Genomic DNA, 23,551 nt, shown 5'->3' on the forward strand with positions numbered 1-23,551 from the left:
GCGTTATGAAATTTTCCCAAGGACTCACCAATATTAAAAGCCAAACTGGGATTCCAACCACAGCTCTGTGTTACCCCAAATGCAATTCTATTTCTAGAATACCTTATTGCCTCTCCTACACCATCCTACCTCCTCTGTATTCTTGGAGGTCAGTGAAGGAAAACATGCAGCAACAGAGCAAGGTTTGTGAGCAGATTTTTACATGAGTTGTTTTTATAAAGACTGCTGAGAATCTGATAAGCCGAGAAGGGGCAGGAAGAGAAATTGAACCAGGAAAAGAGATTGGTCAGGGAGCAGTATCAGGAAACAAAGGGGTGTTGAAGTTTGATAAGAAATGATTTGTTTGGGGAAGAAGTGTGGGGTGAAGTGCATAAGCTAAGAATGTTATAAAGGACCTTAACAATCCTCTCAGGGATATTGGTCTAAGGACAGTGTGGTCTGACAGAAGTTTTCAGGAGAGGGAGAGAAATGATAATCCTAGAGTTTTCATAACACGTGTAAGACCCCAGTGTACTGAATGGCTTGTAGGCTAAGGAAGGAAGGATTTTGTGAAGGACTCTAAAAAGCCTCACTGAAGTTCCAAAGGAATAAAACGAGCAAATTTGTGGATGGGGCGGGGCAGGGGGGTTCCTTATGGAACCTGGAAACATAAAGCAGTGATGTCTTGACAGTTCCAAATTGCAGAGTTCTAAGGGATTTGGAATTTTCTCCAGGCAGTGGAAAGCCATTATGAAGATCAGTGTAGGACAGACTGGAAACAGGAAGACCTCTTGAAAAACAATAAAGTTTTGACTTGAGGTGTTGAAAAGAAAGTATAAATAATAGGAACCAAGACTCTATAGGAGATCAGGAAACACAGGGTGACTGGAACATTGGCGTTCTGAGGAAATTCAGAATGATGAGAAGGTGGTAACGCCTGGAAGAATGTGAGTTGGTCATCTATTTACCCCTGCTTAAAATCTTGACTTTGAAGTTATAGTGTAAAAGAAACAAATACTGAGTAGGATGCATTTTCCTTTCAAAACACCCTTGGTGACAATAATAATAGCTTATGTCTATACACTTTGTTTTTTATTTATATGTTTTATTATTTTATTCAAAGGACTCTTAAATAAATTACCTAATTGAAATCTCACTTATCCATGAAGAAGTTAGGGTAGAAATTATCACCCACATTTTCTATGTCAGGAAAGCAAGGCAGAGAGAGGTTCAGTCATTTACTTGAGGCTACTCAGTATAAATGGCCAAGGCAGAACTGGTCCCGTGGTTGTGTTTCAAGTCCACAATCAGTCTCCTACAGCAAAGACAGTGAATCCTAGGCAGGAGAAAGCTGGGCTGAATGGGGATGAGCACATGGGTTTGTGTAGCAGTGCGTCATTCCTTCAATTAGTCCATAAAGCAGAAGACAATTCAATAAAAGTAGGTAATGATTTTGCACTTTGTCATTAGGCTTAAATTACAGAGGTACTTCTCATCAGTTTCCAGGAAAGTGAGAGAGCAAGAGGAATAAAAGTTGGTTAAAGGTGAGGGTTTTTTCTCTCTTTTTTGAAGTGCCTGTTATCTGTGTCTAAATGTGGAATGGGAGGCCGGTGGATTCTGCGCTGCAGAGGGAGAGGTGACCTCGGCGCCGCAGCGACCATGGGCCGCGAGTTTGGGCATCTGATGCGGGTGCGGCCTGTGATCACCTACAGCTTGTCGCCCTTGGAGCAGCGCGCCTTCCCGCACTGCTTCAGCAAGGGCGTGCCCAACATGCTGCACCGCACTCAGGCGTGCATCCTTCGCGTCGTGCCACCACTTGTAGTGTTTTATTTTGTCTACACATGGGGAACACAGGAGTTTGAGAAATCCAAGAGGAAGAATCCAGCTGCCTATGAAAATGACAAATGAACAACTCATCTGGATAATGGTCCCTTGTCTCTGAAAGACTCTTCTCTGGGAGAGGAGTCTACATTGTAGTGTCTCGAAGACACAATAAACTTATTAGAGGCCGCAAAAAAAAAAAAAAAATGTGGAACGCTTTGCGTGAATCACTGACGCCTTAATTACTGAGTTCTAAAGCTGTTCATCTGCCTGATGAGAAGAAGCCCACTCCAAATGAGGGCTCGTGGAGTCAACAACTCTCAGATACTGATCGTGACCCAAAGCAGGCATGGAGGCTACTGAAAGTTTCTCACACTCCAACTGGGCAGGGAGGTGATGAACCTTAAGATTGCCTATGCCTCTGCTTACATCCAACACTGCCTTTTGGAAGGAAACAAACAAATAAACAAAAACAATGAAATTCTGGAGACCTGGATATACCAGTCTATAAATTGCATATACCTTGAGCAAGTCATTTAACCACTTTGTGCCTCAGTTTCTTGTCTATCAACTGACAATAAAAGGCATTAATTTCTAAATCTGTTTACTGATTTAGTGCATGAATTGAAGACCTTACAATATGCCAAGGGTTGAGTTTAGTGCTGCAGATCCGCGTGGGGTAACACAGGTTCTAGCCCAAGTGAAACTTGGGGATTACCCAGAGAAATTAATAGTAAGTAAATAATTACAAAAATTAAGACCTCAATGTTTTAGTGAGGCTCTCTAGAATGAAGGGATTTCTAAACTTAAGACACAATATAAAAGCAATTAATTTTAAAGTCAGGGAAGAGAGCTAAGTCTTATTGAGAACCTACTATCTATTATGTATTATGGTTAGATCTTCACATGCATTTTCTAATTTAATCTTCCCCTAAAACCACACATTATCTGCTATTATATGTGTTTTCCCATAAAGGAACAAAGGTCGGGGAAGTTCATTCAATCGCCCAAATTCAACATACTGTGGTGACTAAGAACCCAAATTCTGGAGTTAGGTTCCATGAGTTCAAATCCCAGCTCTGCCTCTTACCATCTGTGAACTTGGGAAGTTATTTAACTTTCCCTTTATCTTAGTTATCTCATCCATAAGATGAGAATAATAATATTACCCAGATCATAGGGTTGTTGTGAGAATTAAATGAGTTCCTTGTGCCTGGCCAAAAGGAAGTGTTACAGAAACATTAACTAACATGTTATTCTTAACATTAGTTGGTTTGATAGTCAATTTCACATATCAACTTGGCTAGGTCATGGTGCCCACTTGTTTGGTATCATGTCAGTCTAGCTGTTGTTGCTGTGGAGGTATTACCATCCACATCAGTAGGTTTTCAATGAAGCAGTTTACTCTCCATCATGTGGCTGGGCCTTATCCAATCAGTTGAAGGCTAAGGCAAAGACGGAGGTTTCCTAAAGGAGAAGGGTTTCAGCCACAAGACAGTAACATAGAAACTCTGCTTGATGTCAATCCCAAACTCCCAATGTATCTCTCTCCCCCACCTTTCCCCTTTGGTAACTATAAGTTTGGGATTGACATATAAACACTATTATATTTAAAACAGATAACTAACAAGGACCTACTGTATAGCACAGGGAACCCTGCTCAATATTCTGTAATCACCAAAATGGGAAAAGAATTTGAAAAAGAATGGATAGATGTATATGTATAGCTGAATCACTTTGCTGTACACCTGAAACTAACACAACATTGTAAATCAACTATACTCCAATATGAAATGAAAATTTTAAAAAATAAAGCAATTTAAGGGGAAAAGAAAAAACCTGCTTGAGTTTCCAGCTTGCCTGGCCTGCCCTGTGGAATTTGGACTCAAGACTAGGTCACCTCTTCCCTGAATTTCCAGCCTGCTGGTTTACCATATGGGTTTTGGACTCATAAGCTCCCATAATAGGATGTATCCTATTGGTACTGTTTCTCTGAAGACTCTGACTAATACAGTTGATAAAGTCTGAATGTGAATCCAGCTCTGATTGCAAAGGTCAGTTCTTCATTTCAAAGTTCCTGTCGTTAAAAGCTGTTCAATCTGTACTGCTCTCTTTTACCAATTTGTTTTTTAAAAAACAAACAAGGATTTTGATGAGTTTTTACTGAAAAAGGCAGTGGCAATCAAGTCCAAAGAGACCTGACTACAGGTCTTTTCTCTTTGTTGTCCAGAACATTCCTTCCCTGAGGGCTTTGTCACGGTGAATGGGGCCACAGCTGACGAGTCACATTTCTTTCATAATAGAGAGAAAAGTTTAAAATGAGACTTTCATTAGTTTTTGCACTGCCCTAATTTCTTTTCTCCTTTGCTTTCACACCAGCTGCAGACTTTAATTAAACTGTGGCAAGTCTCCTAAACTTGGCGGACTTTCCAGAGAAAACAAGGGCATCTCCTCCCAGGACAGATCTTTCCCGGAGTCCTCCAGCTTGCATTTATTTTCCCCAACTGTCTGGATTACTGGCTACAAACTTTGCCTGTCCTCATACCTTGTTTCCTCCCTTTTGTTCTCTCTCACTTCCCAGATTTCACTAGAACTTCCTGAGCCATGTATTACTGCTATGACTAATTCTAAGTAATATTTCATGGCTGTAATTATGGTAAATTACTACACTGGTTTGTCATTTTGACTCTTTAAAGCACCATTCATAGCCACAGGATAAAACTATCATATCTGTGTTTACAGATGAAATTAATCCACCCCTTTATTACAGGCAGTGATAAAATGAGAGTTGAAAAAGAAGCACAGTCTTATTAGGATGTAGACAATGACAAATATATCCTGGACCATCTCAAAATACTCCTGAGGGCTTCCCTGGTGGCGCAGTGGTTGGGAGTCCGCCTGCCGATGCAGGGGACACGGGTTCATGCCCCGGTCCGGGAGGATCCCACATGCCGCAGAGCGGCTGGGCCCGTGAGCCATGGCCGCTGAGCCTGCGCGTCCGGAGCCGGTGCTCCGCAATGGGAGAGGCCACAGCAGTGAGAGGCCCGCGTACAGCCAAAAAAAAAAAAAAAAAAAAAACTCCTGAAACTCAGTGGCTATGTACCCTGGGCCCTGCTTTCTGCACCTGTTCTGTGATTATCAAACTGTGTAATACAGACAGCTGAAACTCACAAGTTAATTCATCATTGTTATGACAAGGTTATTTAAAAAACACTATATTTATTTATGAGACCATTTCCTTCTGCAGAGATTCTTCTGCAAGCTGCATCACAGTACCCTTCCCACCTTGAAATGAGACAGCTTACAGGAAAATTATAGAAAATGTTGATGTAAAGACAGTAACAACTGAATATATAAGGAGGGGTCAGGGCCTGCACAAATGACAGGGGGAAGAAGTTGAGAATCAAAGACTGTGGAGAAGAAATATGCACATATCTTTTGCTGAGGAAAGAAAATACAGGGGAACAGCAGGAAAGGGTACCGGGAAATAGCTGAAGACAAGGTTTTTAGACCAAAAGAGGTGATATCCAGAAGGTCCAGGAGAGCAAGCAAGAATCAAAAGAAACCTAAGATTATCCTCCTTCTAAAACCTAACCAGGATTCACCTATATAAAGAGCATTCTTTACCAAATAATAACCTCAGGCCATCTTAGTTAAGCACTAGATGTTAAGTACTTCAGCAAATATTTACAGAGAATCTACCACATGTCTGGTCCTCAACTAGGCACTGGAATGTAGCAGTGAACAAGAGAATTATGGAACTTGTCTGCAAGATGCTCACAGTTCAATTAGAAAGAGACACATTCAATAAATAATCTTTTGATAGTTTATTCTACTTAGAAGTGTTAGAAGTTCTATAAAGAAAAATACAGGGTATTATGAGAGCACATCATGGGGCAGGGTTGTTTTAGCTAGCCAGAAAGCTCAAAGCAAACCTCCCTGAGGACGTGATATTTTCAAACCTAAAAGTGAGTAAGGCTTCACACAGGCTGTTCCCTCTGCCTGGAACTCCTCCCTTCCCTTGTGGCCAAGAGCCTAGGGGGGAAAAAGCCTGACCCTCAGAATGAAGAGTAGCATGCTTAGAGGACAGTGAAGGGGGAAGAAAGGACCTGAGGTGAGGGGGTCGGGGGTGTCTTAGGAAGACTGTGCCAGGGATTCACAGACCACATGAAGAATTTGAACTTTCTTATCAGAGCAAAGAGAAGCAACTTCAGCATTTCAAATGAAGGAACAACATGACTGGATGTTGTCTTACGAGCACAGGTCACAGGTAGCAGAGCAGGAACAGGGGCCATCGGAAGATAACCTCAGCGACTGGTTTGTACTGAGAACACTCTATGTGGCAGGCATTGCGCTTGACGTATGCGAACTCACTTTGCCTCACTCTATGTGGCTGGGATTCAGGGCTGGTTTTGTGGGCATGTTGCAAAGGGCCAGCTCAGTCAGCAAGTGCCTGGCACGCGGAAGAGCTCTGCACTGGGGTTTTAAGGCTCTGTGTTGTCTGTTTTGAAATTCCTAATAATTTCATCATTGCATGATTGAAGATGTGGCTGGAACAATGGAGACTGCCCGGGGCTTAGTCCTGCCTCCTTTGCCCTCTCTGCCCCTCTCAGATGGGTTCTCAGCTGTCTGCTCCCAGTACCCTGGCACCCTGGGTCCTACCAGACCTCCCCCCTCCATCCCTGCCCCATGACCAGAGCCACTCTTTCCCCCGGGGAATGATGGAGTCATGTCGGCCTGAGAAGGCCTGCTTTCCACCATCATCCTGTGCCCGCAGCAGGGCCCTCCCCTCCACAAGAGTATAGGATGGAGCTCAGACACGTGTTGGCCATCCCTGCCCGCTGTCCAGGGCTGGCAGCACCACGGGGTGTTTCGCGGGTGACTTTTCAGGGATGAGCCCTTCACCTGCCCCAGTCCAGGCACCAAGCACATCCTAGCACAGAGAATGAAAACTCTTGGAGGTCACCACTGGCCCGGGGCTGGGTCGGCAGGCCCAGAAACAGGAGATTGACTGGGACATGTTGCCTTCGTCTGGCAGCTGACTGACCTGCTGCCACCTGCCCTCACAGGGTGGGACCCTAGGCCACCTGTGGAGCCTGCATGAGGATTTCCACCCCTGAGGGAGCATGACAGGAAACAGCAAAACCAAAAAACAAAAACACACAAAACAATGCCATGACAATTTAAGAGACAGACTGCAGAAGAAAGTTTTATATCTTAGTACCGTTAATGGCTTGATCCTGCTCTTTGAACAATGGTCTTTGAACTTCATTCTGCACTAAGTTACACAAATTAGGTAGCCAGTCTCGCATATTACTGTTACCACATTTTCCAGATATGGAAATTAAATTCTGTGTGGCCAGCCATGTGACACAGGGCAAGTTGTTTAAGCTCTCAGAGCTCAGGATCTCTTTGTTGTTGTTGTTTGTTTTTTGTTCTTTTTTTACATCTTTATTGCAGTATAATTGCTTAACAATGGTGTGTTAGTTTCTGCTGTATAACAAAGTGAATCAGTTATACATATACATATGTTCCCATATCTCCTCCCTCTTGTGTCTCCCTCCCTCCCACCCTCCCTATCCCACCCATCCAGGTGGTCACAAGGCACCGAGCTGATCTCCCCGTGCTACGCGGCTGCTTCCCAATAGCTATCTATTTTACGTTTGGTAGTGTATATGTGTCCATGCCACTCTCTCGCTTTGTCACAGCTTACCCCTCCCCCTCCCCATAACCTCAAGTCCATTCTCTAGTAGGTCTGTGTCTTTATTCCCATCTTACCCCTAAGTTCTTCATGACATTTTTTTTGATTCCACATATATGTATTAGCATACGGTATTTGTCTTTCTCTTTCTGACTTACTTTGCTCTGTATGACAGACTCTAGGTACATCCACCTCACTACAAATAACTCCGTTTCATTCCTTCTTATGGTTGAGTAATATTCCATTGTATATATGTGCCACATCTTCTTTATCCATTCATCCGATGATGGACACTTAGGTTGTTTCCATCTCCAGGCTATTGTAAATAGAGCTGCAATGAACATTTTGGTACATGACTCTTTTTGAATTATGGTTTTATCAGGGTATATGCTCAGTAGTGGGATTGCTGGGTCACATGGTAGTTCTATTTTTAGTTTTTTAAGGAATCTCCATACTGTTCTCCATAGTGGCTGTACCAATTCACAATCCCACCAGCAGTGCAAGAGGGTTCCCTTTTCTCCACACCCTCTGCAGCATTTATTGTTTCTAGATTTTTTGATAATGGCCATTTTGACCAGTGTGAGATGATATCTCATTCTAGTCTTGATTTGCATTTCTCTAATGATTAATGATGTTGAGCATTCTTTCATGTGTTCATTGGCAATCTATATATCTTCTTTGCAGAAATGTCTATTTAGGTCTTCTGCCCATTTCTGGATTGGGTTATTTGTTTATTTGTTATTGAGCTGCATGAGCTGCTTATAAATTTTGGAGATTAATCCTTTGTCAGTTGCTTCATTTGCAAATATTTTCTCCCATTCTGAGGGTTGTCTTTTGGTCTTGTTTATGGTTTCCTTTGCTGTGCAAAAGCTTTCAAGTTTCATTAGGTCCCATTTGTTTATTTTTGTTTTTATTTCCATTTCCCTAGGAGGTGGGTCAAAAAGGATCTTGCTGTGATTTATGTCACAGAGTGTTCTGCCTATGTTTTCCTCTAAGAGTTTGATGGTGTCTGGCCTTACATTTAGGTCTTTAATCCATTTTGAGCTTATTTTTGTGTATGGTGTTAGGGAGTGTTCTAATTTCATTCTTTTACGTGTAGCTGTGCACTTTTCCCAGCACCACTTATTGAAGAGGCTGTCCTTTCTCCACTGTACATTCCTGACTCCTTTGTCAAAGATAAGGTGACCATATGTGTGCAAGTTTATTTCTGAGCTTTCTATCCTATTCCATTGATCTATATTTCTGTTTTTGTGCCAGTACCATACTGTCTTGATTACTGTAGCTTTGTAGTATAGTCTGAAGTCAGGGAGCCTGATTCCTCCAGCTCCTTTTTTCGTTCTCAAGATTGCTTTGGCTATTCGGGCTCTTTTGTGTTTCCATACAAATTGTGAAATTTTTTGTTCTAGTTCTGTGAAAAATGCCAGTGGTAGTTTGATAGGGATTGCATTAAATCTGTAGATTGCTCTGGGTAGTAGAGTCATTTTAACAATGTTGATTCTTCCAATCCAAGAACATGGTATATCTCTCCATATATTTGTATCATCTTTAATTTCTTTCATCAGTGTCTTATAATTTTCTGCATACAGGTCTTTCGACTCCTTAGGTAGGTCTATTCCTAGATATTTTATTCTTTTTGTTGCAATGGTAAATGGGAGTGTTTTCTTGATTTCACTTTCAGATTTTTCATCATTATTGTATAGGAATGCCAGAGATTTCTGTGCATTAATTTTGTATCCTGCTACTTTACTAAATTCATTGATTAGCTCTAGTAGTTTTCTGGTAGCATCTTTAGGATTCTCTATGTATAGTATCATGTCATCTGCAAACAGCGACAGGTTTACTTCTTCTTTTCTGATTTGGATTCCTTTTATTTCCTTTTCTTCTCTGATTGCTGTGGCTAAAACTTCCAAAACTATGTTGAATAAGAGTGGTGAGAGTGGGCAACCTTGTCTTGTTCCTGATCTTAGTGGAAATGCTTTCAGTTTTTCATCACTGAGGACAATGTTGGCTGTGGGTTTGTCATATATGGCCTTTATTATGTTGAGAAAAATTCCCTCTATGCCTCCTTTCTTTAGGGTTTTTATCATAAATGGGTGTTGAATTTTTTCAAAAGCTTTCTCTGCACCTATTGAGATGATCATATGGTTTTCCTCCTTCAATTTGTTAATATGGTTTATCACGTTGATTGATTTGCATATATTGAAAAATCCTTGCATTCCTGGAATAAACCCCACTTGATCATGGTGTATGATCCTATTAATGTGCTGTTGGATTCTGTTTGCTAGTATTTTGTTGAGGATTTTTGCATCTATGTTCATTAGTGATATTGGCCTGTAGTTTTCTTTCTTTGTGACATCCTTGTCTGGTTTTGGTATCAGGGTGATGGTGGCCTTGTAGAATGAGTTTGGGAGTGTTCCTCCCTCTGTTATATTTTCAACGAGTTTGAGAAGGAAAGGTGTTAGCTCTTCTCTAAATGTTTGATAGAATTCTCCTGTGAAGCCATCTGGGCCTGGGCTTTTGTTTGTTGGAAGAGTTTTAATCAGTTTCAATTTCAGTGCTTGTGAATTGTCTGTTCATATTTTCTATTTCTTCCTGATTCAGTTTTGGCAGGTTGCGCATTTCTAGGAATTTGTCCATTTCTTCCAGGTTGTCCGTTTTATTGGCATAGAGTTGCTTGTAGTAATCTCTCATGATCTTTTGTATTTCTGCAGTGTCATTTGTTACTTCTCATTTTTCATTTCTAATTCTATTGAGTCTTCTCCCTTTTTTTCTTGATGAGTCTGGCTAATGGTTTATCAATTTTGTTTATCTTCTCAAAGAACCAGCTTTTAGTTTTATTGATCTTTGCTATCATTTCCTTCATTACTTTTTCATTTATTTCTGATCTGATCTTTATGATTTCTTTCTTTCTGCTAACTTTGGGGTTTTTTTGTTCTTTCTCTAATTGCTTTAGGTGCAAGGTTAGGTTGTTTCTTCGAGATGTTTCCTGTTTCTTAAGGTAGGATTGTATTGCTATAAACTTCCCTCTTAGAACTGCTTTTGCTGCATCCCATAGGTTTTGGGTCGTCGTGTCTCCATTCTCATTTGTTTCTAGGTATTTTTGATTTCCTCTTTGATTTCTTCAGTGATCACTTCGCTATTAAGTAGTGTATTGTTTAGCCTCCATGTATTTGTATTTTTTTACAGATCTTTTCCTGTAATTGATATCTACTCTCATAGCATTGTGGTCGGAAAAGATACTTGATACAATTTCAATTTTCTTAAATTTACCAAGGCTTGATTTGTGACCGAAGATATGATCTATCCTGGGGAATGTTCCATGAGCACTTGAGAAAAATGTGTATTCTGTTGTTTTTGGGTGGAATGTCCTATGAATATCAATTAAGTCCATCTTGTTTAATGTATCATTTAAAGCTTGTGTTTCCTTATTTATTTTCATTTTGGATGATCTGTCCATTGGTGAAAGTGGCGTGTTAAAGTCCCCTAGTATGAATGTGTTACTGTTGATTTCCCCTTTTACAGCTGTTAGTATTTGCCTTATGTACTGAGGTGTTCCTATGTTGGGTGCATAAATATTTACAATTGTTATATCTTCTTCTTGGACTGAGCCCTTGATCATTCTGTAGTGTTCTTCTTTGTCTCTTCGAATAGTCTTTATTTTAAAGTCTATTTTGTCTGATATGAGAATTGCTACTCCATCTTTATTTTGGTTTCCATTTGCATGGAATATCTTTTTCCATCCCCTTACTATCAGTCTCTGTGTGTCTCTAGGTCTGAAGTGGGTCTCTTGTAGACAGCATATATATGGGTCTTGTTTTTGTATCCATTCAGCCAGTCTGTGTCTTTTGGTGGAAGCATTTAATCCATTTACATTTCAGGTAATTATCAATATGTATGTTCCTATTCCCATTTTCTTAATTGTTTTGTGTTTGTTATTGTAGGTCTTTTCCTTCTATTGTGTTTCCTGCCTAGAGAAGTTCCTTTAGCATTTATTGTAAAGTTGGTTTGGTGGTGCTGAACTCTCTGAGCTTTTGCTTGTCTGTAAGGTTTTTAATTTCTCCATCAAATCTGAATGAGAACTTGCTGGGTAGAATAATCATGGTTGTAGGTTTTTCTCCTTCATCACTTTAAATATGTCCTGCCAGTCCCTTCTGGTTGCAGAGTTTCTGCTGAAAGATCAGCTGTTAACCTTATGGGGATTCCCTTGTGTGTTATTTGTTGTTTTTCCCTTGCTGCTTTTAATATGCTTTCTTTGTATTTAATTTTTGACAGTTTGATTCATATGTGTCTTGGAGCGTTTCTCCTTGGATTTATCCTGTATGGGACTCTCTGTGCTTCCTGGACTTGATTAACTATTTCCTTTCCCATATTAAGGAAGTTTTCAACTCTAATCTCTTCAAATATTTTTTCAGTCCCCTTCTTTCTCTTCTTCCTCTGGGACCCCTATAATTCGAATATTGGTACGTTTAATGTTGTCCCAGAGGTCTCTGAGACTGTCCTCAGTTCTTTTCATTCTTTTTTCTTTATTCCGCTCTGCAGTAGTTATTTCCACTATTTTATCTTCCAGGTCACTTATCCATTCTTCTGCCTCAGTTATTCTGCTATTGATCCCATCTAGAGTATTTTTAATTTCATTTATTGTGTTGTTCATCGTTGCTTGTTTCATCTTTATTCTAGTTATTCTAGGTCCTTGTTAAATGTTTCTTGCATTTTGTCTATTCTATTTCCAAGAGTTTGGATCATCTTTACTATCATTATTCTGAATTCTTTTTTAGGTAGACTGCCTATTTCCTCTTCATTTGTTAGGTCTGGTGGGTTTTTTTTTTCATTTTGTTTTCTTTGTTTTTTGTTTTTGCAGTATGCAGCCCTCTCACTGACGTGGCCTCTCCCATTGCGGAGCACAGGCTCTGGACGCGTAGGACCAGCGGCCATGGCTCACGGGCCCTGCTGCTCCGTGGCATGCGGGATCCTCCCGGACCAGGGCACAAACCCGCGTCCCCTGCATCGGCAGGCGGAATCCCAACCACTGCGCCACCAGGGAAGCCCGGTCTGGTGGGTTTTTATCTTGCTCCTTCATCTGCTGTGTGTTTTTCTGTCTTCTCATTTTGCTTATCTTACTGTGTTTGTGGTCTCCTTTTTGCAGGCTGCCGGTTCGTAGTTCCCGTTGTTTTTGGTGTCTGTCCCCAGTGGCTAAAGTTGGTTCAGTGGGTTGTGTAGACTTCCTGGTGGAGGGGACTAGTGCCTGTATTCTGGTGGATGAGGCTGGATCTTGTCTTTCTGGTGGGCAGGTCCACGTCTGGTGGTGTGTTTTGGGGTGTCTGTGGACTTATTATGATTTTAGGCAGCCTCTCTGCTAATGGGTGGGGTTGTGTTCCTGTCAGCTAGCTGTTTGGCATAGGGTGTCCAGCACTGTAGCTTGCTGGTCATTGAGTGAAGCTGTGTGCTGGTGTTGAGATGGAGCTCTCTGCGAGATTTTCGCCATTTGATATTATGTGGAGCTGGGAGGTCTCTTGTGTACCAGTGTCCTGAAGTTGGCTCTCCCACCTCAGAGGCACAGCACTGACTCCTGGCTGCAGCACCAAGAGCCTTTCATCCACACGGCTCAGAATAAAAGGGAGAAAAAGTAGAAAGAAAGGAAGAAAGAAAGAAAGAGGATAAATTAAAATAAAATTATTAAAGTAAAAAATAATTATTAAGAAAAAAAAATTTTTTTAAACAAAAAAACGGATGGATAGAACCCTAAGACAAATGGTGAAGCAAAGCTATACAGACAAATCTCACACAGAAGCATACACATATACACTCACAAAAAGAGGAAAAGGGGAAAAAGTCATAATCTTGCTCTCAAGGTCCACTTCCTCAATTTGGGATGACTTGTTGTCTATTCAGGTATTCCACAGATGCAGGGTACATCAAGTTGATTGTGGAGCTTTAATCCGCTGCTCCTGAGGCTGCTGGGAGAGGTTTCCCTTTCTCTTCTTTGTTCTCACGGCTCACAGGGGCTTAGCTTTGGATTTGGCCCCGCCTCTGCGTGTAGGTAGCCTGAAAGCGTCTGTTCTTCGCTCAGACAGGACGGGGTTAAAGGAGCAGCTGACTCGGGGGCTCTGGCTCACTCAGGCCGGGGGAAGGGAGGGGTGCGGAGGCGGGGCGAGCCTGCGTCAGCAGAGGCCAGAGGGACGTTACACCAGCCTGAGGCGCACCGTCCGTTCTCCCGGGGAAGTTGTCCCTGGATCACAGGACCAGAGCTCAGGATCTTAATCACCATGTACAGCTCCCTTTTTAGACAGGATGTAGTTTTGGATATATTTATTTAGGGTTCTATTGAGGCAACTAGTGGAGATCTTGAGACGGCAGAGAGATGTGTGTGTGTGTGTGTGTGTGTGTGTGTGTGTGTGTAGTATATTTATGTGTATATATTTGCATATATATATTTCAAATTTTTCTTGTGAGATAATTTAGAATTGTAACTCTATCATCTTTTTTATAGGTCAGAATTTCAAACAAAGGGCATTTGATTGAGTCATAAATCTAAATTATGTCTCACAAGGAAATTCTGGGAGCCAACTCAGATGTCAAGGAATTGGGGGTTCTTTTTAATGAAAATGATCAGATAAATAATAAACACATTGAGCATGTATTATGTGACTGACCTAAATCTAGGCCCTTTACATGCGTTATCTCCATCTAAGGCTAACTTTATTATAATTTCTTGTTACCTTCACTTGACAGATAAATGTTCAAGTCCTAAAGAGGTAATTTGCTGGAGATAACACAGCTTCACTTGCAGAAATGAATTCTGTGTGCATAGTTTGCAGGGGTATGAGGTGGAGTCCCTCTTCCCAGGTCACCTTTGGCAGAATGAGGGCATCTGAGTGTGGCTCTGCTCAGAGAGTCCTCTGGGTCCAGAGCAAGTCCCCTGGTGAGTGGTACAGGCGGGTTCCCCAGTCCTCTCCAGGCATGGCCCTGGCCAAAAAATTGCTGGTTTTCCTCCTTACTCTGGATGAGCGTGATACGACTTTCCTTTCAAGAGCTGTGCTAAGGCTCCCCACCCCAGTACACTGACAAGGAGCCTTGTACTTCTCTGCCCTCATCTTGACCTCCCTCCATGTGACTAGGTAAACAAGCAAGAATAAACATAAAACAAGCAAACATATAAAACAAACGCACAATATATATATCCTCAGTGCTTCTGGATTTGTAATAACTTCTCAAGACTTCATGGATAAAACAACTCAACTGGTAAGAATCATTCATTCCTGCATTCATTGATTTTGCTTTATATATTGATTATCAGCTAGAGCCTGTTCTGGGTGTTGGAGATTACAGTGGGGAACAAAACAGGATTACAGTGGGGAAGAAAACGTAACTCTTTCATGGACCTCGTATTCTAGTTGGGAGGTGATATGATAATTAAATATATGTCTAACAGTGATAAACGCCATGGAGAAAAGCAAGCAGGTAAGTGCAAAAAGAAATGCAGGAGAGCCAGGCCAGGTGCTATTTAAACAGGGGGTCGGGAAAAGGCTATCTCTCTGATATATTTGGGCAGAAATTTGAAAGTAGTGAAGGGCAAACCTACATACTTACCCGAGGAAAGAACATTCCAGGAAGTATTTCAGCAAGTGCAAAAGCCCTGAGGCTGAAGTTTGCTTATCATATGCAAGGAAGATAAAGGAGGCAGAGTGAACAGATGGGAGAAGAGGATGACGCCAGGGAAGTGATGGCAGGGGAAGCAGGGAGATCACCTGATGCTTTGTAGGGCAAAGCAAGGACTTTGCCTTTACTTGCATATGGGAAACGACCTGAAGGTTTTGAACAGGGTGGTCACATGATCTGCCATTTTAACAGGCTCCTCCTGGCTGCTATGCTGGGAAGAGACTTTCCCAAGCTGGGAGGTGTTACCAGGCAGAAACAGGGTTTCCGGTTAAGAAGTGATGGTGATGATCTGCATGAGAAATGAAGGTGTCATGGCCCAGACTGGTGGTGATGGAGGTGATAAAAAGGCGTCAGCTCTAGATGTATTTTGAAGACAGAACCAATAGGATTTGCCAACGGACTGGCTGTGAAAAGTAGAAGAAAAGATCATCCAAGATTTCTGGCCTGAGCCATCAGCGATGGGGAATGGAATGTGAGAGCTCAGTTTTGGACGTGTTAACTTTGAGATGCCTATCAGATATCAAAAAGGAGGTGTTGAGTAGACAAGGTTATTTATAGTCTGTGGTTTAGAAGAGAGGTCCTGGCAAGAAATAAAAATGTCTTGTCTTTAGAGTACTGATAGTATTTAAAGCTACGTCACTAAATGTACTTAGAAAGAAAATATAATTAAAATGTGAATAATATGTGTAATATACATTAGCTTAAGGAATCTTACATTATCTCTGCAAAGTAGGTGGTATTCATCTCATTTTACAAATGAGAAATGCAGCAAGGTCGAGTGACTTACCTAAATTAATTCAAGTAGGAAATGACAAAGTGGATCTCAAATCCAAGACCCCTGGTTTCAAACCACACTCCTTCAGTGTAAATGCATTAATCATCGTGTGCTCTGGACACCACAGCTTCTCCTAAGTACATGTTCTTTTCTCACCTGAGTTGGGAAGTGTTCTTAGGCACCAACCCCCTTATGTGCAAAGCATCTGAGAGAGGCTGCTGAAGGATAAGAACCATTGCTTTAACATCCTCAGCCCATCTCCTTTCACACTGAGTCCCCTGCCTTGCAAAGTACCCAGGAGGGACCGCGAGAAAGGAGGCCACTGGAGCTGAATGATTTTGTTGCAGAAAGAAATGACCAAAGAGTTTTACGCACATCCCAAAGCTGAACCTCCCTAAAGTTTAGAGCTGATGCTAAAAGGCCAGGCTTACCCTAGAGGCTGCTGTGAGTAACGGGATGCAGGACTGGTAGTAGAACACGGCTGACTCCCTGGAGGTGATGCCATGTGTGGCAGGGCTGCTTCCAGCCCAGTCTCTCCAGCAGCGGCTCCCTTTGCCTCCTAACCTGGATTGCCTTGTGGGATTCTTGGGTTTGGTTAATTATACCTCTTTCTCTTTCTCCTGAATGCACCACGTTTTAGTGTTCACAGCTCTTAATTAATATAGACCTCTCTCCCTGAACAGCTGCTGGCATCTTTAGTGACATTATGGATTTTCTTTCTCAATTGCTCTGGAGCCACCCCGAGGCTGTTAATTTGGGCTATTGGCCTTGGGTGATTTCAAAACCCATATTGATAATGCTGAGGCTGTGCTGGCTGCCTGCTACGTGGGCTGTAAGTAAACAAGTGGTAGCCTTCTCTGTTATTTTTGCTGCAGCCCGAGTTTTCTGGGGTGCTCCCTGGGAGCCAAGCTAGGTCAGGTCACTGTTATAGGAATCCTGCTCCACAATTTGGAGCCAATATCTGGCTTTCACAATGGTAAAAATAACACTGATCATAGTGACAATAATGATAAATTAACATATAGGCAGACCTCAGAGATTGTGGGGTCTGTTCTAGACCACCATGGTAAAGCAAATATTGCAATGAAGCAAGTCACATAAATTTTTTGGCTTCCCAGTGCATATAAAAGTTATGTTTACACCATACTGTAGTCTATTAAGTGTGCAGTAGCTTTTGTCTAAAGAGAATACATACTTTAATAAAAAATTATTTCTAAAAAATGCCAAAACAATTAAAATAGTAACATCAAAGATCACTGATCACAGATCACCATAACAAATATAATAATAATGAACAAGTTTGAAATATCATGACAACTACCAAAATGTGACACAGAGACATGAAGTGAGCAAATGGTATTGGAAAAATGACTGGGACAGATATGCTAGACATAGGGCTGCTACAACTTTCAATTCATAAAAAAATGCAGTAGCTGAGAAGTGCAATTAAGTGAAGAGCAATAAAATGAAGTATGTCTATAGTAAATGAACAATATTTTATTACTAATAATGTTAATTAGTATTGATTAATAATAAACCTACCTAAGGAGGTAAAAGACCTGTACTTGGAAAATTATAAGACGCTGATGAAAAAAATTGAAGATGACACAAACAGATGGAAAGATATACCATGTTCATGGATTGCAAGAGTTAATATTGTTAAAATGACCATACTACCTAAGGCAATCTACAGATTCAATGCAATCCCTGTCAAAATACCAAGGGCATTTTTCACAGAACTAGAACAAATAATTTTAAAATTGGTATGGAAAAACAAAAGACTTCAAATAGACAAAGCAAATTTAAGAAAGAACAGAGCTAGAGGAATGATGCGCCCTGGCTTCAGACTATATTACAAAGCTACAGTAATCAAAACAGTATGGTACTGGCACAAAAACAGACACACAGATCAATGGAACAGAATAGAGAGCCCAGAAATAAAAGCACACACTTATGGTCAATTAATCTACCACAAAGAAGGAGAGAATACACAATGGAGAAAAGACAGTCTCTTCAATAAGTGGTGCTGGGAAAACTGGACAACTACATGTAAAAGAATGTTAAACATTCTCTAACACCATATACAAAAATAAATTCAAAATGGATTAAAGACCTAAATGTAAGACCAGAAACCATAAAATTCCTACAAGAAAACATAAGTGGAACACTCTTAGTCATAAATCATAGCAATATTATTTTGGATCTATCTCTTAAAGCAAAGGAAACAAAAGCAAAAATAAACAAATGGGACCTAATTAAACTTAAAAGCTTTTGCACAGCAAAGGAAACCAGGGACAAAATGAAAAGACAACCTACTGAATGGGAGAAAATATTTGAAAATGATATGACTGAGAAGGGGTTACTATCCAAAATATGTAAGTAGACAGCTCATACAATTAAACGGCAAAAAGACAGCCTGATTAAGGAATGGGCAGAGGACCTGGATGGACATTTTTCCAGGGGGAACAGGTGCATGGCTGACAGACACATGAAAAGATCATCGATATCGTTAATCATCAGGTGTTAGTGAGGATGTGAAGAAAAGAAAACTTGTATATACTGTTGGTGGGAATGTAGATTGGTATAGCCACCATGGAAGGCAGCATGGAGGATTCTCAAAAAACTAAGAATAGAATTTCCATATGATCAAGCAATTCCACACCTGGGTATATATTTGAAAAAACAAAAACACTAATTTGAAAAAATATATGCATCCCAATGTTCATGGTGTCATTGTTTACAGTTGCCAGGATATGAAGGCAACCTAAATGTCCATCAACATACACAACAGAATATTACTCAGCCATAAAAGGGAATGAAATTTGCAACAGCATGGAGGGACTTGAAGGATATTATGCTAAGTGGAATAAGTCAGAGAAAGACAAATACTGTATGATATCACTTATATGTGGAATCTAAAAAATAAAACAAACTAATGAATATAACAAAAAAGAAACAGAATCACAGATATAGAGAAAAAACTAGTGGTTACCAGTAGGGAGAGGGAAGTGGGGAGGGGCAGGATAGGGGTAGGGGATTAAGAGGTACAAATTATTATGTATAAAATAAATAAGCTACAAGGATATATTATATAACCCAGGGAATATAGCCAATATTTATAATAACTATAAATGGAGTATAAGCTTTAAAAATTGTGAATCACTATGTTGTATACCTTTAACTTACATAATATTGTATGTTAACTATACCTCAATAAAAAAATTTATCATTAACAATAAATATTTTTGTTTTAACCATAAATAATTAAAATAAATGGGGCATCTGTTTCTATGATAATTCATTTATTAACTACTACTTGCGAGGCACTGTGCTGAGTAAGCAATATAATGTTTTCATTGAATCCTCATACTTTCTCTAGGAGAGTTTATTATTATCACCATTTTACAGGTGAGAAATCCCAAGTTAGAAAATTTATGCAATCTGCCCCATCACACAGTAACTGCCCAGGGCTCAAACCTGCATCTGTCCGAGTCCCAACCCAGTGCTCTTGGTTTCAGATGTCAGTCCTACAGATTGCCTGATTCCCAACCACTTGAAGGGACTAGTTAATATACAGATTATCACAATCCATTCTAGACCCATTCATCAGAAGTTCTGTGGCAGACCCCAACATCTGCAGTAGTTACAAGCTCTCCAAATGATACTCACATATGGCCCAATCTGGTAACCTCTGTGTAACTTCTTTGACCACCACATTTTTCAAAGTGTGGGCTCTTGGACAGGGCTGCTTGGCTATGAAGCCCAAGTTCATCACTTATTTGCTGTATATCATTAACCTAAACTCTGCCTCAGTTTTCTCATTTTTCAAAGGAAGGACAGTAGTGATACATGCTCTAACATGTTGATCAATGCTCATGTTTTGAGCATTTAGTATGTGTCAGGCTGAGTGTGGTCAGGATAAGGTGAATTAACACATATGGTTTTCCACCAGTGCCAGGCACATAGTATTCATTTGTTAAAATTTTGTTGTCAGGGAATGGCTGGTGTGGAAGTTGACAAAGTGGAGACTGAAAAATCTGAAAGCAAGAAGTCAAAGCTACCCATGAACTCTCCCCAACAAATATAAGCATTTTGGTATATTTCTTTCCAAATATTTTCTATGATTGTATAATTTTTGCAACATCAAAGTCTTTCTGATGTATAATGCTGCATTCTTCTTATTTCACCTAATATTTGTATCATAAGCTCTCCCCAGCTTTGAAAATTATTTAAACACATTGTTTTATTGACAGTCACAATGTGGATGTGCCATAATTTACTAAAACAGCCTCTACTATTGTTTGACGTTTCAGGGGTTTCAACTTCTCAGTCATTGTAAAAATGGTTGCACTGAACACGATAATGTGAAAATCTTTATCTACGTTTTTGATTAAAATATTTACTAGGAGAGCTTCCTCAGAATAAGGTTATCAGGTCCCACTTCTTTAATGCTATTGATATTCCCAACCTACTTTTCAAGGAGATGGTACCAATCCAAACTCCCAGCGGCAGTATATTAAAGGGCCCGATTAATGAAACCCTCCAGGAAACTTTCCTTTTACAAATGGTGAAAGGGTTGGGATCATCATAAAAGTTGAACTAGCAAATTTGAAATTAATGTACATTTACTACATATTTATTTGTAAATTATGAATTATATACATTAACCAGTCTACTTTGAATCCCATGTACAGAATTTGGGTTAGAAATAAATGACTGAGAACTGGATAGAACAACCTCAAGTTCGTATATTTGGAGGACATCCAACTGACCTGATTTTTTGTGATTCTCTGCTAATCCCACTCTCTAATCCGTTCACTTATTTCACAAATATTGAGCATCAACTCGATTCACATCTTGATTCAGTAAATAATTATTAGAATCATATTATGAGACATGACACCAACCAGATTCTAAGGTGATAAAGGGGCAAATAAGACAAATATGTCCTCAAGGAGCTTCTATTTCACTGGACAGGTAATTACAAGTATGATAAATGTTAGATAAGATAAAGGAAGGATATCATGGAAGTATATCATGGGAGCATATGATAGGGATATCAAATCTATCTGGAGTATGAAGGGCGAGTAGCAGTGGGTCAGTTGAAAAATAAAAGAGTATTACATGAAGAAGGAACAGCATATGCAAAGCAGTTGAAAAAGGAAGGTACATGATATACTTAAGGAACTGAAACACTTCCAATATGACTAGAGCACAGAGAAGAAGCGTGGAGAAAAGTGCTATGTTTGGATGGAGAGGATGCTGGCGTAGGTCAGACCTTGAAGGCCATTTGTCACTCAACATGTTAGCCCAAGCCCTGAAAATAATTGAACACTTAAAGGATTTTAAGAAAGAAATAAAATGATCAGAATTGTGTTTTCAAAGGACAACTCCAACTGCTATTCAGAGAATGGAAAAGGAAAAGAGTGGAAGCCTAGTAGCCATTTATCAGGTTAATGCAATCCAGGAGACCAATGGTGGTAGTTTGAACCTCAGGGTGCCATGATGGTGATGGAAAGAAATGGACAATCTTAATATTAATAACCATAAGCTCACTGCCATTTGAATATTTCGCACAGCCATGGAAAAGTCTATTTTCTGATCCCTTGTCCCTTGCTCAGTAAGGATAAAGGATTCCTGATCGCTATTAATTCTGTAAAATCTTTCTCCACATAAGATCTACAGTATAAAGTTTCTCCTGTCTTTCTTTCCCTTGGGTCAAGTAATCCTATTTCTGTGTAACTTAACTCTCAGGATATACCACTTCAAATTCTTTAAACAGTTGTTTAAAATTATTCTTTTAGGGGGTGGTGGGAGGAAAGCCCCAAAGCTTTGACAGGTGTGTATTTGCCATTTTCCTATGGCAAGATGCACTTATGGGATATTTTCCTTGGTTATTGTAGAAACACTGCATATATTTAATAACCTATTCCTGAAATGTTAGAATTTTACAGTTTATAAAGCAATATGTTTATTCCATTTGCTACAGTTTGATGAAAATATGATAGGACAGGAGAAAGCTGTCTGCAAATGCATTTATTTCGAGGCATGAATACAAGCGTTTCCTACGTTGGGCAAAAGTGTAAAACCCAGAAAAGCCTCTTTTCTAGTTGTTTCTGCCATGAAGGTGGGGACAGACACTTCCACTGGCTTGAACTTCAATTCTTTGCTCCGTTTCTGCTAATCACCTGATCTTACAAAAGAGAGAGGAAGGATTAAAGAGATACCCTCTGTGACTTTCTATAGCTCCCCAAAATAAAAGGGCTATATATATTCAATGCATTATGAATTTGATTGTGTTTGTATTCGTGATTTTTGCAAACACTGACTCAGTCCCAGAAGCTTCTTATTTTCTAATTCTTCACTAGGAGAGGAATCCAGTATTAACCCCACTAGCAAGATGCTTTTGTTCAATCAGGAGAAACCAGAGGCAGCCAGCCTTCTTTCAGGGTTTATCTTCTCAACAGTCAATCCCTTTCTCTTTTACCAAACTGACAATCTTTGCATTTTTTTCTCTTATCTCAAGCGGACACGGCCCCACCTCTAGATGACTTCATAAAGTGACTGTGTATCCCTTAGTCCTTGCTATTTACTCTTCATGGTTTCCACCCAACAGATGGCTCTGCCCCTCTGTTAATTGGATTTTGGATTTGGGAATTAAGAGGGAAGGATGGTACCAAAAAAATCAAAGAGAACAATATCTTTCCAGCCATTTGCCTCAAGACCTTATACACTGATCCCTTTTTGTAGACTCCTGTATTGTATTTGATGTTGTCTGTTATGGTACCTTTGATGAACGTGCCAGGCTGAGAGTGACATTCTGCCTAAGTATGTCAGGCAGCCCAGGGTAGCAGAAGGCTGCTTCCCATAATTTAATGAGATGCCTCAACCCTGATATGTAACTGCTTTTGCAGTCCTCAGACCTGCCTCCCATGATTTAAAATGATTATTAGATGGGTCCGCAACCAAGGTTATTTTGTCAGGCTCAAGGAAGACCCAAATGAGCCTCATGGCCCTGTTTCTTGACTCTTTACAGTCTTCAATGCTGAGCCATACAGGAAGATGGAGCAGCAGTGAGGCAGGGGTGCAGGGGGAATGAGAGCTGAGCTTCCCCAATATACCTGCCTTGAGCACGATCTACGCCTATAACGATGAGGGTGGGACAGAGCTCTGCACACCTGCAGTCACTTGTGTCACCTCCCTAAAACTACAACTCCACTTGTTCAGCCTCCTGGGTGAGCTTGTTGCGTTTATTTATTTGTGATTTATAAAATTCCACCCTTGGAAAACTGCTGGCTTTGGGGAGCAAGCACACGGCAGAAACCAGCCAGTTAAGTCACATAAAGACCAGCAGTATAGCCATCCTGCCTCTGTCAGCAGGAACTGACTTAATGGTTCCACTTCCTTCATCAACAGCAATCTACAAGGATAGGGCCTCCTCTGAGTCCAGAGAGGAGGGAGGTCAGGTTTTCTTCTCTTAAGATCCACAAATCCTCTTATAATAACTCTGTGTTCTTTGTCCTCCTGAGACTTGATTCTCAACAGCCCAGAGAGAAATTCTATCGCTAAGAAGTCTGGGAAAAAGTCTCAGCAAAACCTCTTTAATGTAGAGCTTCCTG

General features: G+C 40.4%; 1 long non-coding RNA gene and 1 pseudogene across 1 annotated transcript; both read left to right on the forward strand.

Annotated features, from left to right (window-relative positions):
* Positions 1-864: 864 nt before the first annotated feature.
* LOC141276740 (uncharacterized) lies at positions 865-19,961 on the forward strand. Its single transcript, XR_012326729.1, has 3 exons — positions 865-926; positions 1,450-1,523; positions 19,927-19,961. It is a non-coding gene; the product is annotated as an uncharacterized lncRNA (long non-coding RNA).
* On the forward strand, positions 1,543-1,887 carry LOC101320495 (cytochrome b-c1 complex subunit 8 pseudogene; annotated as a pseudogene).
* Positions 19,962-23,551: the final 3,590 nt, after the last annotated feature.

Source organism: Tursiops truncatus, chromosome 16 (genome assembly GCF_011762595.2).
Source record: "Tursiops truncatus isolate mTurTru1 chromosome 16, mTurTru1.mat.Y, whole genome shotgun sequence".
Taxonomy (NCBI): domain Eukaryota; kingdom Metazoa; phylum Chordata; class Mammalia; order Artiodactyla; family Delphinidae; genus Tursiops; species Tursiops truncatus.